This window comes from Schistocerca nitens, chromosome 1 (genome assembly GCF_023898315.1).
Source record: "Schistocerca nitens isolate TAMUIC-IGC-003100 chromosome 1, iqSchNite1.1, whole genome shotgun sequence".
NCBI lineage: Eukaryota > Metazoa > Arthropoda > Insecta > Orthoptera > Acrididae > Schistocerca > Schistocerca nitens.
In genome coordinates this window covers 540,742,502-540,760,996 of record NC_064614.1, presented here as the reverse complement: position 1 = coordinate 540,760,996, position 18,495 = coordinate 540,742,502, and the positions used below count along the sequence as shown (strand labels likewise).

The following is an 18,495-nucleotide window of genomic DNA, read 5'->3' as shown; positions in this document are numbered from 1 at the left end:
TTCAACAACATACAGTTCATTGTTAACTGGTCAGTGTGTTGACAGTGATTTAAAATGGAGAAAACAGAGTTTTGTGCTATTATTAAACATTTTCATTTGAAGAGTTATACTGCCGCACAAATCAGAACAGAATTAGATGAAGTTCATGTGAACTCTGCACCTGCACCATCACCATCACGGAAGACCATTTACTATTATGTTAATGAACTGAAACTTGGTTGGACAAGCAGCAACAACTAAGTGCACACCACAAAGAAAACCACTGACACAATCCATGATATGGCAATGCAAGACTGCCGAATAAAAATCTGTGATCACTGGGATTGTGGACATCTCAACTGAATGAGTGGATAACATCCTGCATGGAGCATTGGCTATGAAGAAGCTGTGGGCACAGTGGGTGCTGCGAATGTTCACAGCTGACCGAAAGTGCATCCGGCACAACATTTCAACACAAAGGCTGGTGCTGTTTAACTGCAAAATCTGCAAGTCTTTTTGTGCAAACTTGTGACTGCTGGTGAAACTTTGACCCATCATTACATACCAGCATTGAAACAGCAATCAAAACAATGGACACAGGGTGGTGAAAGTGCACAGAAAAATGCGAAGCCCATTTTGTCAGCTTGTAGGTGCGGCCACTGTCGTCTTGGGATTTCCAAGAAATAACCCTCACCGATTATTTGAAAAAGGCAGAACCGTAACTGGACCCTATTACACCTCATTGCTGGATCATTAAACTAGCACTGGCTGAAAAATGAACAAGGTTGGCACACAGAAAAGTGCTCTTTCACTAAGATAATGCACCATCCCACACATCAGTCATAACACAGGCAAAAGTGCATGAATTGGGCTTGGAACTGGTTTCTCATTCACCCTATTCACCAGAGTTAGGAAAGAGAAAGAAGTCACTTGGGCTAACTTGAATCTTTAGCTTGAGGGGAAGAAATTTTCTTCAAATAAAGAAGTGATAGTTGCAGTCAATGAGTATTTTGCAGTGTTTGACAGAACCTATTTTTCTCACGGAATGAAAAAGCTGGAAGATCATTGGACCAAGTGTATATCCCTCAAAGGAGAATATGTCAAGAAGTAAGTTGAATTGTTCATGAAACTTTTGCTTTTTTATCAGTGTTATCAACCCATCGTCGTATCGTCAATGTAACACGTTACCAACTTAATGGCGAAACCAGCTGGTCAACCTCTCATAGGCAGTCATTTAAAATCCACATTACGTGAGGGTAGTAATCATTCTACATTAGTATGGGATTTTCTACAAAAGATATAACGTATCTGTAATCCTGCTACCAACATAATGGTATAACACATATCTGCAGTACCCTCTTTCAAAGTTTCTTGAATAACTTTCTCATGTCTTAAGCACTGACACCATTTATCTCAATATCATGCATTCCAATGATGGGCTCCACAATGAATTTCCAGATTTCCATTTTTCACATCTTCTGTGCTCTTGGATTCCATTGCTACCTTTGTCCAGATGAAAATTGTGTTGCAAATTACTGGACAATTCTCCACATGGAGCCATGATACTCAAAAGAGAAACACCTCTAAATAGTCACAGCTGAGATAGTAATGGGATGTTATACGGTAACTCAAATACTGTTCTGTACAAAGTGAAGATACTACTAACATATACTGTAGGTGGAAAAGGGTGAGCAATAACCTGGTTATGTTACCTCAATGATGAACAATGTAATAACCATCTAACTTCTGTTAGAGCATTTCAAAAGAATGTGTTCACTGTTTTAACGTTGCACATTTCAATTTGTATGAAGTAAAATACCTACTCATCTGTATTTTGGTCTAGGTATGGTGAAGAAATCTGTTCCTCAACCTGCTGGAATGTTAACTCAGTAGCTAAGTATTCGTAATGTGTAGATTAGCAAGCACATTTCACATAACACAAACATGATTATATAGATAAAAGGCATTAATGCTAATAAGCAGTAATTGTTTACAGCATTTTCGAGGTTTCATTATTTATTCTTAAGTAATGAGTATGAAAAATAACAAATTACACAATGGAACTGGCTATTGCATAGTAGAGAGGTGTGGGTTGGGTAAAGGAATCACACATGTAGAAATAAGTTGCTTAACTTATCATAGCAATGACCTACCTCCATTTTAGGTGACATCTCCAAAGAAGTAAAATTTTAACATTTGTGTTCAAAGCATAATACAAACTGAGAACAACTAACAGTCATGAGAAAACTGTCACATATTTACGAAGAGATCCCAAGAACAAAGTAGATCAATACAGGCAGAAATAAATGGACCTGTGTTACTAAAATTGGTATAAAAACCTTCTAATACGCAATACAACTGTACTAATGCAAAGTTCTTAGAAATTTACACTACGGCACTACAGAGGTGTTTAGTAATACACAAAGTGTTACATAAGATGTTGAAATACTGAACAAATTTTAACTGGAAGAATAAAAATATACTTATGGAGGAAGGCATGCACATAAACACACTATTTTTTTATTTCTACAAAAACTGTATTATTAGCTGTGTTTCTGTGAAAAATAAAAACCCTTCCACCAAGAAGTTATCAGTTCCTTGCCAAACACACCAGTAGGTTCCATCACATGCACATGGTCCAATTCTTAGCATGATGCCAAGAGAAATTATAAATTATCACATGCAGGGGCCATGAATGTCCCACTATCCCTTCTTGTATAAGAATGCAAGAAACAGGGCCTAGCATGTAGCAGAGCTATTTCACCTTTGGACAAATGTAGGACCACACATCTTATACCATCATTGAGTGATTAGTTGGTAATTAAAGCTTAGAAACTTGCATTATATAACTACACAAGCTGGGTCATCATTTCACTGCATTACTAAACACGTACACCACTGGGACCAGACTGACACAACCTGTTACAGCTAGTAAGTGTGTATAAGCACAAACTAGCAACTGGGCTCTAGTTATCTTTGCCAGATGACCAAAAATTGTGTAATCTGATTCATTGACAAGCTCCAGCAGGTCTAATATTTTCATTGTACACCATCCAGAAACAGATGGTAACAATATTAATTGCATGCATCACATACAATTCTGTAGCCTGCCAGAGACACTCCCCTACCCTGACCATGATTTCCCGTAGTGTAATAAAATGCACTTGACCATGATGGATTGGAAAATGTTGCCTTTACAAAGAATCCAGTTTCCATTTGAATACGATTGTGATAGTGGAAATTTCTGGTGGTCTCAATCTACAAATGTCAGTTCAATTTTTGTGATAGTTTCAAACAATGGAAACTCCAGGTAAGAAAGTCAACTATGTAGGAAAGAGAGATTGGTACTTACTGTAGAGAAGACACATTAAATTGCAGACAGACACAATTAAAAGACACTTACATAAAGCTATTGGCCAAAGCCGTCATAAGCAAAAGAGGAACACTCACCATTCATTCATACACAAAAACAAGCGCACATCATGCACACATGACCAGCATCTCGTTCTGAGATGCTGGAGTTGGAGGTCATGTGTGCAAGAGGTGTGTTTGCTTGTGTGTATGAATGGTGTGTGTGTGTGTGTGTGTGTGTATGTGTGTGTATTTGGCCAAAAGCTTTATGTAAGTGTCTTCTAATTGTGCCTGTCTTCAGCTTAACATGTCTTCTTTATGGTTAGTACTAATCATCTTTTCCTAATTGTTGATATTCCTGCCTGGAGTTTCCATTGTTTGATTCTTCAGAACGGCTTTTCTTCCATCCTACAACCCTGTGACGTTTTCCTTTGTCACTCTTCTCTATTGCATTACTATTCTCAGTGTCCATTCTTTCTCTTCTCTCCTATGTTTATTCACTGCCTTCCAAATTGAGTCTACTCCCAAGACACACACTATCAACAATGTTGATGCAATATCTGATATGTCACATTCTTTCCTCCGATAGTTATAATTATAATTATTTCTACTGATCCTACTTCATCCCTCATCCTGAGCATTTTATCTTCCACACCTGCCCATGCCACACACTTTTGATCCTCGACCTAACCCATCCCCACCTCGCCCTCTCTTCCCTTATCGCACAACACAACACACACTCACACACACACACACACACACACACACACACACAAATAAAAAAAATCCTATTCTCTAACATTTCTGTACATTTTTAACATATTTGTGTGTATTTTTATGTGGTTTCAAGCATTTCTGTGTATATTTTTGCATACATGTTTGTGGTTCTGCATGTCTTAATGTATTTTTCGTGTGGCTTTTTGTTTATCTAGCTCCTCTCACAACCTTTATACCATTCCTGCCACAATGCACCAGTTCAGAAAAGTATCTCTTTCCCTGGCTACACCCCAGTCCCACATTTCTCAAATGATGCCTAAACCATGGCATCCTTCCAAAACAGCCAAACCATAAAGATTCCATTCTCTGGATCCCACCCCTCTTTCACAATGACCTGCACCTTTTGAGATTCTGCCAATCCGTGCCCCTCACAAACCTGGTACTGCAAAAAACACATCTCCCTGTCACAGGCATCCCAGAACCACCTCAGCTTCCTCCACAAGATACTTCTACTATGCAATCCTGACTCCAAACATCACATCTTGATTCCGGCCCGAAATGCTCGAGTTGGCAGTCTTGTGTGTATGAATGGTGTATGTTTCTCTTTTGCAGATGAAGGCTATGGCCCACAGCGTTATGTAAGGGTCTTTTAATTGTGACTGTCTGCAGCTTAACGTATCCTTTTTACAGTACAACATACTCTTAATACAGGACATACTGAGACACTACTCATAACTACCTCACAGTGCATGAACTCTGGACATCTAACTGTAGCCAACATTAAAATATATGCTGCAGGCAACCATCAAGAACCGGTTTGTTCAGATGTGTTTTAATCTAATCTATGTTTATAAAATGACAGGACTTAAAAAATTTTCTTTATTTTTGGAAACAGGAAAAAGTCACATGGAGCCATGTCTGGTAAATATAGAGGGTGGAGAAGCATCACTGATTGTTTTTAGGCAAAAATTCACAAAACAGCAACAAATTGTGAACAGATGCATTATCATGGTGCAAAATGCATGTATTGTTTTACCACAAATTTAAGACTCCCCCGTCCCCTTCTCAGAGTGTTTCACGCAGGCAGTGCTGACCTTATAAGTGGAACTCCTTGTTGGGCATTTGGCCTCGTAACAAGAATTGTTGTGCACTACGCTGTTAAAATTGAAGAACACAATGAGTATAACCTTCACATTTGACCAAACTTGTTGAGCTATTTATAGTATCGCCAAACCAGAATGTTTTCACTGAGACGATTCAGTCTTAGTTTTAACGTCATAACCATAAACCCATGTTTCGTCACCTGTCACAATATGATTCTGTAGTTCTGCATTGCTATTTACTTCATCTAATGATCCTGACTTGACTTGTATCCGCAGATTTTTTTTGTCTGAAATTCAACAACTTTTGAACGAATTTTGCTCTCAAACATTTAATTCCAAACTATCCAAAAAATTTCATGGTGTGAACCAACTGATGTGTCAAATTCATCACTGAATTTTCTGATTGTGATTCAGCAACTGTTCATAATCATTTCTTTTGCATCATCTACAAGTTCATCAGCTGACAATGTGCTGGGATGTCTAGGGCAATCATTCTCTTAGTCTCTGCAGCCTTCTTCAAAATTTTAATGAAAGGCCACTGCAGCTAAGTCAATGAGCAGTTTTAGTCATTACATCCAGACCGTTTTCAACTGGATCTCAATCTGCCAATTTTAATGCATAATATGGCTACATAAATATTTCATATAATAGAACAAGAGCACCAAGTTCATCCATATACAACATAAGTGCAGAAAATTATATATCTTACATTACACTGTTGTGAAGCAATGTCAAATGATTGCTAAAGTAAAAGTCGAGTGGATTTAAAAGTGATATGTCCAATGATATTGTACGAAAAACTGGTGTGGCACGATCATAAAAACTGTGTAACAATAAAAATATTGGAATGCTTCAGCTTTAAAAGGGGTTATATTTTACCGTGTTCAAAGTTCCAAATTGCATGCTTTATCAATGAAAAGGAAAAAAAATTATATTTAATAAAATTCTAAAATAGTTGCAGTGGATGGTGCATCCATGTCAATTGCCTAGTTATTTCCTCTGCTGTGTGCAGCCAAAAATTAAAACTTGGGCCACTGTACACGTGCCAGCATTGTCTTGCATGTAATGTGAACTGCTGACAAGAACATGTTTACCAACATGCAGATGCAGCTATGAAATTGAGGAGTACATTTAAAGAAAGTTGTCAAAAACAGAGCAGCAAAATTCCAGGTAATTGGTTTTTCTTAGTGCACAATGGTTGTTGAGTGTCATTTCCCTGGATTTTTTTTCAGATAGGCATATACTTCTATTTCTTCATTTATGCTCATAAAGCATACCTTCTTCATTGCCTGAAAAATTATTAGGACTGTTTGCAATACGATGCACAAGGTGACTACCTTGTATACACTGAACTGAAAAGATGGATGAGCTTCTTATGTCTTTTCTTTATAGGTCTGTTTTCTCCTTATATCACTTTTCAAAATTCTTTCCCACTTGTCCAATGTAGCTAGCCTTACAGTCAGAGCAGCAAATTTTGTATACACCACCGTTTTGGTATGAGCCTTATGTTGTGTATAGAAAGCACTACAGTGGTAAAACAGTATCACTACATCTAAACTAACATGCTAAATATTGTTTGTGCTTACTAACAGGCACACTACAGACAGATGCAGTAGAGTGATGCTATGTGCTGATGACATGCTGCACTGCCTCTTGTTACTACACTTTGCTCTGCCATGTGTTTAACTACACACGTGCACCACTTTTTTTTAAAATTCATCAGTTTTCAGATTGGTTCAAGGCGGCCCACAATGAATTCCTCTCTTGTGCCACTCTCTTTATCTCAGAGCAGCAATTGCGTGCTACATCATCACTTATTTGCTGTATGTGTTCCAATCCCTGCCTTCCCCCTAGTTTTTATCCTCTACAACTCCTTACAGTGCTACAGTAGTTAGTTCCTGATGTCTTAACACACATCCTATCATCCTGTCTCTTCTTCTGCTTACTCTTTTCCATATGTTCCTTTCTTCAGCAGTTCTGCAGAGAACGTTCTCATTCTTTATCTTATCAGTCCATCCAATTTTCAATACCCTATGACAGCATCACATCTTAAATCCTTCAATTTTCTTCTTACCTGCTTTTATCACGGTGTATGATTCACTACCATACAATGTTGTACTCCAAACACACAGTCTCAGAAATTTCTTCCTAAATTAAGGGCAATGTTTGACACCAAAACGCTTCTCTTGCTTGTACTAAACTGATTTTTAAGTCGTCCTTGCTAAATCCATCATCTGTTATTCTACTTCCCAGGTACCAGAATTTCTTACTTCATCTACTTCATGATCACCAATTCTGATGTTAAATTTCTTCCTATTCCCATTTCTGCTAGGCCTCATTTCTTTTGTCTTTCTTTGGTTTCCTCTCAATCAATATTCTGTACTCGTTAGACTGTTCATTCCATTTAACTTGTCCTGAAATACTTCTTAACTTTCACTGAGGACAGCAATGTCAGTGAATCTTATCACTGATACCATTTCACCATGAATTTTAAACCCACTTTTATTTGTGTCTTTGCTTCTTCGATGTATAGAATGAGCATATGGCATTGCAGACACAGTCTTCCAGGACCTACACTGACGATTATCACCATCTACATGGAAATTCTGGTTTCATACTTCTATACCTGTTATACTGGCTGCTGGGCAGTTCTTAAATCCAATATCTGATTTCGGAATCTTTGTCTGGTCATGATGTAAGTCAGCTGGAAACTTCCCTTATCTCCAGGCCTCTTCCACGTATACCTCCTCCTCCTGCATTTTGAACAATGTATTTGCTGTTACCAGCTGAAATTTATTGCAGAACTCATTCTTCCTCATCTCTCATTCCTACTACAAAGCCCATATTATCCTGTAACTCTTTTTTTATATTCCTTCTCCTACATTCCAATTCCCAATGATTATTAGCTTATCTCATTTACATACTGAATAACCCATTCAGTATCCTCGCATTCTCTCTGAAGTTTTCGTTTTCTGCCAGTGACATCCGCATGTACATCTGAACTATCGTTGTTGGATTGTTGGCACTGGTTTGCTGTCAATTCTGATGACAACAGGGCTACCACTGAACTGTTCACAGTAAGTCACATCCTGTCCTACTTTCCTATTTATATCAAATCCTACTCCCATTACACCACTTCCTGCTCCTGTGGATACTACCTTGTATTTTTCTAGCCAGAAATCCATGTCTTCTTTTTATTTTACTTCACTGACTCCCACTACATCTAGATTGCACCTTTGAATTCCCATTTTTAGATTTTCTAACTTCCATGCCACATTCAAACATATCCGAACTGTAGTACGTCACATTTCCATCAGTTATTCAATCTTTTTTTCATGGTTACCTCCCTCTTGGAATCCCCTCATGAAAATCTGAATTGGGGGACTAATCTAGAATCTTTTTTCCAATGGAGAGATCATTGTGATACTTCAATTACAGGCCACATGTCCTGTGGATACACACTGTACGTCATTCATGCTGTGGTGTCTATTGCCTTCCATATTCTCATGCCCTTTATCATTGCTGATTCTTCCACCTTTTAAAGGCAAATTTCCACCCCAAGCGCACAAGATTGACATGAAAACTGTCCTTTTCTCTGCCCTCTTGGACAAGATTGTTGGCAGAATGAGGGCAACTCCTTACACCGGAAGACTTTGCCTGCCACTGCTGATGATTTTTATTCAGGAATTAAGTAGTGGCTGGGTCTGAACCTGGGACCCAGAATGTTTTGATTACAAGCCATAGACGCAGTCCCTAGACCATGGGCCTTAACCTTTTAGTCACTCAAATCAATGAACTCCACTGTCAATCATGCAATCATAATTCTGTATAGAATCAAACTGCACTGGAGTCTAAAGACAGCACCCAAAAACATCGTTATATTTACTATATACTTTGGTTACACACACTATGGTATGTCAATGGTTTGCACCACATGAGGCCACTATTAAACACACCGCACATAATTTGACGACAAAGCAACAGGGTTATGTACATATGTATACTTTGCTTTACAAATTTGTGCAGTAAACCACGAGTCCTATCAAAATGAATGTGGTGGTCTAATGGCTGTAAAGCACATTCCGCAACAGCTGATCTATCAATCTCCCCTCTTCTGCAATTGCCCTTGTGCTCTTCGAGTCATTTTTTGGTAGTTCTTTTGGTCGTACCCATGTACACCTCCCCCTAACTACATGGAATCCTACAAATTCCAGGTTTTTCTGGTGGTTGGCAAGCATTCTTAGCTTATTTTAGGTTATCTTGTACCTTCCATGTTGGTGTGTAGATTACCATAATGTTCCGCTTTTTCAAGATTTTTACTATGCGGTCAGTCACATCCTTAATGAATGACAGGAAAAATTTCAATTTCACCAGCACTTGAGCACAGGCTGTAAGTTAATGTCTCTCATATTACTATCTGCAATAAACTGTGTAGTGGTGACCGGGATAGAAATGACTGACTGTTGCACGATACTGTTAGGAAGCGTAAGTTGACAGCGTCTAATAGACAGAAGAAGAAATTTCGTTCCTTGTAACCTAATAAGAGGATCCACCATTTAGACACTTCCTGCACGGTTATCTATTTATCCAGATGTTAAGCACGCATTTGTAGTGTGGACAAGGTCACGGCTGATGAAATCCACGTAGAAGCTGAATAAGTGAAAAAACCTCCAAAAAGTAATTTAACTGTGGGCCAGAGGAATGCCTTAAAATGCATGAATGAGGACAACAGTGTTGTTATTTTCCCCAATGACATGGGAAATGCAATGGTTGTTTTGAATGTGACCGAGTATTATAGTAAGATTAATCACTTATTAGATCAGAAAACATATAGGAAACTAAGTAAAAGACCCCACTGACAAAGTTCTTAAAACTGTTACAATGTCGATAAAGAAGTCCTCTATCGAAAAGAGCATTCAAAAACATCTGTTCAGTTCAGCTGCGCTAATGCCAAGACTTTATGAATTGCTGAAGGTGCAAAAAGAACATATTCCTTTAACACCTATAGCGAGTGCTAATGGTTCGCCCACCTACTTGATTTCTAAGTTCTTGACACCATTATTTTGCCCATATGTGAGCTGATCGGCACATTTTATCAGTAAATTAAATGGCATAGTGGTACAGCTGGAGCACATATTAGTTACTTTTGATGTGGTGTCACTATTCACTATGGGTCCACTCAATGAAGTGTTGCAACACCTGAATCAGGTTTTTCCTCCTGATGTTGGAGAACTGTTTAAATATTGCCTCAAAAACCACGTATTTCAAATGGAACAAAGAGTTCTATGAAAAGATGCTTGGTGTTAGTATGGGGAGACCCTTAAGTCCGGTTATAGCGAACTTCTTTACGAAAAAGTTCGAGAAGCAGGCATTGGAAACTGTGAACAAGAAACATCTGAATGGGATCAATCCAAAGACTGAGTTTAGCAAGGAGAGGAGGCATGCGGAGAATTAAATTTTCTTGATGAGCTAGTTTTTAAGAAAAAAAGTTGGTAGCTTGGGTCACATGGTTTCCCAAAATCCCACACATACAGGCCATTACCTACACCAGGATTTGAACCACCGCCCAGAACAAAAGTGAAGCATCATAAAAACATTGGCAGATAGAGCAAGGGAAATTTGGGAACCATAGCTGCTTGACGCAGAATTAAAACATCTCACCAATGCCTTGCTCAAGAAAGGTTTTTGTTCGCTGATATGAAAAGAGCTTGACGACCCACCACACACACACACACACACACACACACACACACACACACACACACACAGAGAGAGAGAGAGAGAGAGAGAGAGAGAGAGAGAGAGAGGATACAAGTTCACCTAAAATCAGCTGTGGGGAGGTGTGCATGATTTCTACAAAAAGACCTGTCAAAAAACCACTCGGAGAGCACAAAGGAAATCGCAGAAGGGGGAGATTGACATATCGGCTGTTGTGGAACATGCTTTACAGCCATGAGACCACCACATTCATTTTGATAGGACTGAAAGTACTGGCAGCCACAAACTGACACCACAAAATGTTGTACAGAGGGACCATAGAGATTGTGATATGCCCCAGGAATTTCAGTAGAAAGGAGGAGGGTATGAAATTGAATAAAATTTGGATTCTGGTGCTGAAGATGATGTATACCAGGCTTCCACCATGGGATGATAGTAACAGCAGACAACAGCAGTCGACAACGGCCAATTGCACTCACATATTCAAAACATGTGATGTCACACCACAGTGTGGAAGCTCATGAAAGCAGAATTTTGCTGTAGTCAGTAGTGACCCAGGGCGGGAATTGGACATTTAACGAAGCTATGGTCCCCGTTGAAAATGTCCTCTGCAGATGGAGATGAAACATCAGGTTTTAAAGTGAAATCCATTTGACCACAGCATAATAGGCAGAATATTTTATTAATTGTGAAGTGTGTGTACAAACTGAGGAGTCCTCTAACCACGGCAACATCTTCTGGTACACGTACAGTATCATGGTCAGCAATGTCACGATGATGTAAAAACTTTCTAGACAAACCATCAATTTATGGCGTCATCAAACACAAATGAGAGTGTTTCAACTTCTTCTCAATAACTAATTCCTTTGTTAGCAACATAACAGCATTACATTACAAATAAAATACCCACAGCTATATCTGCTCATTACACAGTTAATGCCGTAACACAAGACGCACAAAATTCGCAGTTACACTGCCAGCCAATCATTAAATGCGCCATGTTTCAAACTTATCACACTGATGCTTCTCTTACTTAAAGATAAGATGCATGTTACTTATATAACTGAATGCAGATTCCTATATAACCGTAATGTGTGTTAATGAAACACAAAATGTATGACTAATTATAAGTAATTAGATGAAATACCACTACCCCCACAAATTGTATTGGTAATGTCAGTTCTCACACACATCATACAGATATCGATAATAATGTTTAGTTCTTTGTTCCCCTTTTTTAATATAAGAGGGCTATGAGATACAGGAAAAATACTTAATAATTTTGGAGCTTAAACAAAATATAATAATAAAAAAAAATCCTCAGGAGTTCTTGGGGAAGATAATTAGTATCTACACTAACACACAGGTGTTTCACAAAGTTATAGCAAATGGCCCTTTTTTCATTTCTGCAAGGCTTCATTTACAAAACCGAAGTATAGCCCGGGAAGAATGCCATGGCTGTTAGATGCACAGGTGGCAGGACAAGCTTGGGGAGAGCAGTTGTGGTGGGAGTTGCAGGCAGGCGCTGTTGGGGGAAATGTCGATCACTAGAGGGGAAGTGTCCTCCTAAACTGAGGCCTATGCTCACATTTTTTCTGTAAACACTAGGTGGCACCCCTCCATGCCCACAGTTGCACGGTGACAATTCAAAAAGATCTACTGTCAGCTCTGCTTTCGTTCGTGCCTGAAAACAATTCCACCACAAATGCAGAAATTTATTTTTGCTTGGCTTGTTAACCATTTGTAACTTTCAAATAGGCGTCATGAGTGGCGAATTTTGAGTAAAACCTACACATTTCTCTGGATGGCACATTAAAATTTGCTTCTTTTGCCAAAACACAGCGGAGTTTGCACTGTCTCACCTCATAACATATTCTGCAGACACAACAGCTTGAGAATTCTGAAACAGTGATTAATTAAGTTTATAAACTGATGATCTCAGTAAAAGTAAAGTCAGTAACTTATGAAAAACCACATCCTTGGTACAAAACAATGTGTAATGTCCACATACACGTTGTTCCAAAACCCACAGCATTTCTCATTTAATCAGCTATTGAGGGCCCTTAAAAATTACATCCTTTGTTAATTGAATTTTTTGTCAGTTCTTGGCAGAGCAACAATATACTAAATAAGAACTGCTACTTTGCTTTTGTTCTACAGTATTACATTCTTTCATCAAAAAAGTCTGTAGTTTAACTGGAAGAACACAGTAAATAATGAAGTTTTACATAATAACGATACGGTAAAATACTCTCCTCTTTGTGTGGTATCATTTGCCAAAATCTCATTTTGATATCTGAAACCATTTATGAAATATGAGGAATGTAATGGATACATCACTCTGGCTTTATCACTGGCACTGCAAAATCGCAAATGTGCGTGCTACGTCAGATCAATTTTATCGAGACTGATGACAGATAGAAACCTCCATCCAAGTCTAAACAAAAATTCAACCTGTTAGGGGGGAGGGGGATAAGGAGGGAGAGAGAGGGGGGAGGGGTACAAGGAGGGGGGAGGGGGGACAAGGAGGGAGAGAGAGGGGGAGGGGGGACAAGGAGGGAGAGAGAGGGGGAGGGGGGACAAGGAAGGAGAGAGAGGGGGAGGGGGGACAAGGAGGGAGAGAGAGGGGGAGGGGGACAAGGAGGGAGAGAGAGGGGGACAAGGAGGTAGAGAGAGGGGGACAAGGAGGGAGAGGAGGACAAGGAGGGAGAGGAGGACAAGGAGGGAGAGAGAGGAGGACAAGGAGGGAGAGGGGGGGGGGGTCTTCACAAAGTTGACATTCTGAGGTGTCGGGTGTTCTGCCAGGTATCAGTGTCTTCCATGCACAGCAGAGCGACTTCATGTCTTCATCAGGTGCTACAAAAGATTGCTGATTTGGTGTGCCCAGTCACGAGCTGGTGTTTCATTTTTGCACCGGGTACTCTGTCTGAGGTGTTTCCCTTAGGTCTCTGTTCTTCCTTTGGTTGAGTTCTGCTGCTGCTGCTGCATTCATTGCATTTTAGCATCTCCTGTGTAATATCCCAGACTTTGCTGAGTTAGTACCCACTGCCCCGATTCACGAGGTTTTCTGTTACCTTTGTCTCTATCAACTCCCTTTTAACAGTCACAGTATCTGCGGGTCTGTGCCAGAAACCACTTTTTTTCATAGATCGACGTATGATTTAGTTTCAGACAGTGCTTGGCAGTGGCTGATTTGGTTGACTATCTCAGCCAGGTATGTCTCTGATGTTAATGGCATCTGTGGTGCAAAATGTAAATCACAACACTGCGCACCAACTCAGTGAAGTGTGAGATTCTGCATGAAATTGCTAGAAATGCAATGGTTGGAGCAGCATAACTAACCATGAAGAAGAACTAAGAATATGGACATGGAGAACAAACCCCACACCAAAAACAGAATGCCAGATCAGACAGGCACACTAGACTAAAAATGGAATGCCAGCTTGTGGCCAAGCCAAAGACGGAACATTTCATTTTAGTGAGCACAAACTGCAGAGGGAGTACCTATAACTGACCATGAAGCGGGGGAGACAGAGGTATAAATATTGGACCCATTCCATTCGACTAGCGGTCTCAGGTAGCACCTGATGAAGACAAATGAATCATGTTGCTGAAATATTATACATGGACAACACGGATATATGGCAGAACACCTAACAACTTAAGATGTCAACAGAGCAGTGGAAAAGCCTGAAGAATTGCTTTGTTACCCAGTTCTGAAATACAAATTACTGCACAATACTTGTGGAACAAATAAAATTTTGAAATGCATACGCACTATAAAAAAGTGTGTATGAAATACCATTTGAAATAGTAGCATACCAAGAAAGAATAACAAGCATGCATTATCCCAAGTAAGTGCATGCACTACCACATGCTACCAAAGTTATCCCCCCCCTCCAAAAAAAAAAAAAAAAAAAAAAAATCAGCACAACCACCACCACCACGAGCAGCAGAAGCAGAAGCAACAGAGAGTAGAAAGTATTTGGCTAGGCAAGCATATTGATAAATTGTTTTTATTTATTATCCATTAGATTTTGCACACCACAATTTCAAAATGGTTTCTTTTTCTTGTTTGAAGTCCAAGAATTCCATGAACAATAACTAACCTAAGAACTTTAATGCCATAAGTCACCAGTAAAGTATTCAAGTAGTTACTCAATCAAAACTTACTCAAAATTAATCTATATTACTTTGTTGGTTCACAGAATGTGTGTGTGTGTGTGTGTGTGTGTGTGTGTGTGTGTGTGATGTTCATGCATATAATAATTGCATGCATGCTATCTTAGTACCAGATGTAATAATAAAAGCTAGAACACAGCAAACAAAATAATTCCAAGTCATACTTCCACTATAGTAAACAATGAAAAATTATTTTTACTTCTCCCATTAAGATTAACATTTAAAAGAGCTTACTGCACCACTCTTGTTAAGGGATTAAATTAAATTATCATCTAATATAGATGTTGATACGTAACGTAACTATAGCATGCATATTATATGTATAATGCACCAAAGAAAAATAATGGTAACAGGATGGACAGCTCCAAGTATTTACCTATTATAATTCTACCTTTTTTGTGTGAGGAGCAAATGAAAGCCACTACAACAGTGACCACTCTGTCATAATTTAGCCCAAAGAACAAGGGTAACAATATGGAACTGTAATGCCCAGGGCAATCAGCTCATAGAATACGTTTTTTCTTAAATTTATATCCAATTGTTATTATTAAGACTGCACTGAACCTTTGATAAGTGTGTGTGTGTGTGTGTGTGTGTGTGTGTGTGTGTGTGTGTGTGTGTGTGTGTGTGTGTATGTGTATGCGCGCGCGCACGCACGTGTGCCACGCACTGAATACCATTTGCATATGTGGTGCACTATGCTCAATGACATAAAACAATAAAGAATGAAGTGTGCTGAGTCTGGGAGGCTGAAAATTCCAGTGGATTTCTACTGGTTTCTGCTACAATAACATGTTCTGCAACCAAATAAATAATCTTCATTTTATGAATTCTTCCATAATTAAAATTTAAAACACACTGTGCTCAAGCTTTTATAAGGCATGTGCAGTTATCGGTACATATGAACAACCCACACGATCAAGGGAAAGTGACAAAATTGTAGCCTTAAATGCAACTGTGTGGGGGAGAAAAAGGAAATCTCTGGTATTTCTATTTATAAAGCTCACATATGTACCATATGCTATTACACAGTACTACTCCTTTCCTATATGTATCTTAGCTCAACTGCTACCTTCAAACACAATGACAGAACAGGAGGGTCATTAAACTAGAGAGTGACATTGAAAAGACCACCCCACCCCTCGGTCTCCTCCTCCTCCTCCTCCTCCTCCTCCTCCTCCCCACCACCACCACCTCTCTGTCCTCCCCCACTTTAGTCACTATGTCAAACAGATAACAAGTTTGCAAATTTTATTAAGACAATGGCAGACCTCAAGTTTTCCATTGTAATGTGGATCAGTTTCAGTAAAATGTACAAAATCTACAGCTTAAACATAATGCCTAGCAGCCAAAGCATAACAGTGAAATTTAAAATGTTGCTCATCATGTCATTGCATTTTACTCTTTTATTTTACACTATTGTTGTAAATACAACAACTGAGTGAACAGTGAAGCACAACAAACTGAGATAAGGAAATAAGTTCAAGCAGTTACCATTTTATATGAATTTCTGTACAACACGAAATTACATGAAGAGAGAATGGGTGCCCAGTATTTACATTAACAAGTCTAAGTTCTTAGGACTCCCTACAGATACCTAATTTAAAACTGTTAGGGGTGAAAGACTGGAAGGTTGGAAAGGAAGGGCAATTTTCTCAAACACTAGGTTGAGAGAGACCCACCTGTTGACAGAACAAGGGGCCATGGGAGACTGAGATGAAGGGAGAGGCACCAGAGCCGATAGGATGTCAAGGCAACTATCATGGGTTTAAATATAACTGAGTAGGGTGGGGTAGGGCATGTCTTGGTATACTAACAGTATATCTTGATATACTATTCTCTCAGATACCTCCATATTCATCACTGCCTCCTCTTGTCCTCGCAACATTTGGGTTCCTCTCAGCGTGGGGTTTAAATGACGTGTCTCTCATTTCCAACTTGTCCCTCATTCCAGAGGAAGGAATTACCAGTTCCTAAACTGAAATAGTGTCGTGTTAACTGATTCTTCTATCACTTCTTGGTACAGCAACATTAAGTACAAATGAGAAGCACAATATTGTGTGTTTTCAGGATGAATTTATTTAATCAACCATTTTCACCAGACTACAGAGTATAAAACACACACAATATTGTGTTTTCCACTTATAAAACAGTTTCCATATTTTTAGATGTGCCTGTGGGCAGTAACAAGACTTTTATGCCCTGAAGGTAAGTAGTGCCCAGAAATTCCTTCTCTTTGTAGTGTTAACAGTTTTCCCAACTGAATCTTCCTCATGAACAATTTGAGTGTTTTCAAAATTTGAAGGCACAATGAAAAATTCAGAGCCCAAAAGTGAACAACTGAGTTTTTAGGTCAAGAATACCTTATTTTCTGCAAGTAAACTGCATCCCTCATATTTTAATCTGGATGCTCAGCAGAACACTTATCTTACCTGCCATATCCTTACCATTGGCCACTAAACACTTTCCAGCCATAAATTTCTTTAGATATGGGAACAGGTGGATATGGTGAACGATACCACAATTCATAATTCAAATCATTCAGTTTTCCCTTTGTAAAGGCACATTCGTGAGCAGATACTTTGCCATGACATTTTCAATTTTCAAACCACGCATTTTTCATGTATTCTTACTTTATCCACAGTGATGCATTGGCACATTAGATGAACGTTACTTTTAAAATAGTGCAAATACTGCCCAGAACTTTTGTATATTGGCCACTGATCAGAATTTAAAAAATGTGGTACTCATCTTGTATAAGGTTTCCTTATAATTAGTTCAACCACAGTATGTATGCCAGTTTGTCAATACAAATGAAACACACACAACAATATACTGTATCACACTGACACTTGACTCTTATTACACAACCTGTATCAACATGATAAAACCGAAATGTCATCTCATTATCCAATTCTTTTGAGACAGGGCCCTGTTGGTTTCTCTTTACTATTTCATCTCATGTTCTCTTTGAATGTAATGATATTATAGCATTTGAGGTCACAGTATCTTCTTTCAACATTCTATTTTCAGCTTCTTTGAAAGGATGGATGAAACTCTGCAGTTCAAGTGAAAACAAATCATCTAGAGAATGAAACAATGGTAAAGGCCTGGTAACTACATGTCTTGCTATGTAACACAATAGTATAATGGACAAGGTACTCTAGTGCGGTGGCCAGTTGTGCTAGGCTGAAGATGCATGGCGCAAACATCCTGCTCACAGTGGTCCCACAGATTCTCTATTGGGTTTAAATCTGGGGAGTTTAGTGGTCAGGGGAGTACAGTAAACTCATCCTGACACTCTCTGAATCACACATGTATACTGCAAGCTGTGTTACGCGTCGCATTGTCATGGTGGTAGATGCCATCATGCTGAAGAAAAACAAACTGCTAGGAGTGGTGGACATGGTCCTGAAGAATAGGTGACTTATATTGATCCATTGTG

General features: G+C 39.0%; 1 protein-coding gene across 8 annotated transcripts in view; it reads right to left on the bottom strand.

Moving 5' to 3' along the window:
* The window catches only part of LOC126253889 (protein lap4), a 564,085-nt gene that overhangs the window by 160,763 nt on the left and 384,827 nt on the right, over nucleotides 1-18,495 (bottom strand). The window lies entirely within an intron of this gene.